Source organism: Chrysochloris asiatica, unplaced genomic scaffold, assembly GCF_000296735.1.
Source record: "Chrysochloris asiatica unplaced genomic scaffold, ChrAsi1.0 scaffold00002, whole genome shotgun sequence".
In the NCBI taxonomy this organism is placed as follows: domain Eukaryota; kingdom Metazoa; phylum Chordata; class Mammalia; order Afrosoricida; family Chrysochloridae; genus Chrysochloris; species Chrysochloris asiatica.
In genome coordinates, this window is record NW_006408520.1 from 35748759 (window position 1) to 35750446 (window position 1688).

The following is a 1688-nucleotide window of genomic DNA, read 5'->3' on the forward strand; positions in this document are numbered from 1 at the left end:
GCAGTGTGCATAAGGTCACTAATGAGTGTGCATCACTAACTACTGTGCATAAGGTCACTAATGAGTCAGTATCAACTCAATGGCACCTAACAACAACAACAACAACAAACACTACGACAAGAAGAGCCATGTCAAATAAATTCACTGTACTACAGGCATTCTGCTCCCGTAAAGATTTACAGCCTCGGAAACCCTGTACAGGGTCGCTGTGAGTCAGAACCGACTCCACCACACATAACAACGACAATAACAGGTCTCATTCAGGTTATATCCTCAAACCACAATGCAGCAAAATAAAAAATAAACAACAAAATGATAGTCAAATGAATCTAGTCAGACATCTGTTCCCGTAATGATTTACAGTCTCTGAAGCTCCATATAAGGTTGTGGTGCCGACATGGACCGTCACGGTGGCCACAGCACTGGGCTGGAGCATAGCAATGAGTGTGAGGTTGGTGCAGGACTGGGCAGTGCTTCCTTCTATTGTGCATAGAGTCACTCTGAGTCAGTACCAACTCCATGACATCTAGCAACACAACATACAATGATTACAAGAAAGTGATACAATTGGTATTCAAAAGTTCTTTTATAATGAACAGTAAGAATACTACATATCAATCCTTGCTGCATGAGATGAAAGCTATATTCAAAACTCCACCAATCATCTGTCAGTGTGTCATACTGTATGGCTTATGTGTTGAAAGCAATGTAATCAATATTTTAAATACCAGCAGCAGCATCCATGATGAAGAGGTTTTGGTGGACCACTTCTGAAAGGTTATCTATGCTTAGCTGCAGTACACTTTCTGATATAGTGCTGGAATATGGGCCTGTCAGATTAAATGGTACTCAAAACACAACTGATGAAGAGTTCCCTCCTAAAAGTAGAGTCGACCTTCCAGGATCTTCATTTGCTGATTGGGTACAACTCGAAATGAAAAGAAAGAGCTGGAAACATCAATATACTAGCCATTAACAACAATAATAACAATACCAACTTCAATATGTAATTATCAAACATGCAATCAATATTCATTGGTAATTGTTGGTAACTGGTATGTGAAAGTTGGAAACAAAGGATCGGTAATTCACAAACATGGTCTTGGTGATAGAAACAATGCTGTAAATTACATGATTGATTCTGGCGAGACCAATCCCTTATTTATTGTAAATACTTTTCTCTAACAAAATAAACTATACACATAGACATTGAAAGATGGAACATGCAAGAACCAATCAATTGCATCTATGGAAAAAGACAATGGAGAAGCTCAATATCATCAGTTAAAATAAAGCTAACAATTGACTGAGGGATAGACCATCAATTGCTCATATGCAAGTTCAAGTTGACATTGAAGAACATTAAAACAGGTTCAAGAGACAAAAACAGGACTTTGAGTATTTCCCACCTGAATTTAAAGACCATCTCAAGAAGCGATTTGATGTATTAAAAACTGACCAGAGAAGTTGTAGGCTGACATCAAGAACACCATACACTATGAAAAAAAAGATCATTACAAAGACAGAAAAGAAAGGAAAGATCAAGCTGGATGTCAGAAGAGATTCTGAAACTTGCTCTTGAACATAGTACAGATAAAACAATTGAAAAAAATGAAGTAAAAGAGTTGGACAGAAAATTTCAAAGGGTAGCTTGAGAAGATAAAGTTAAGTATTTTAATGAAATACTC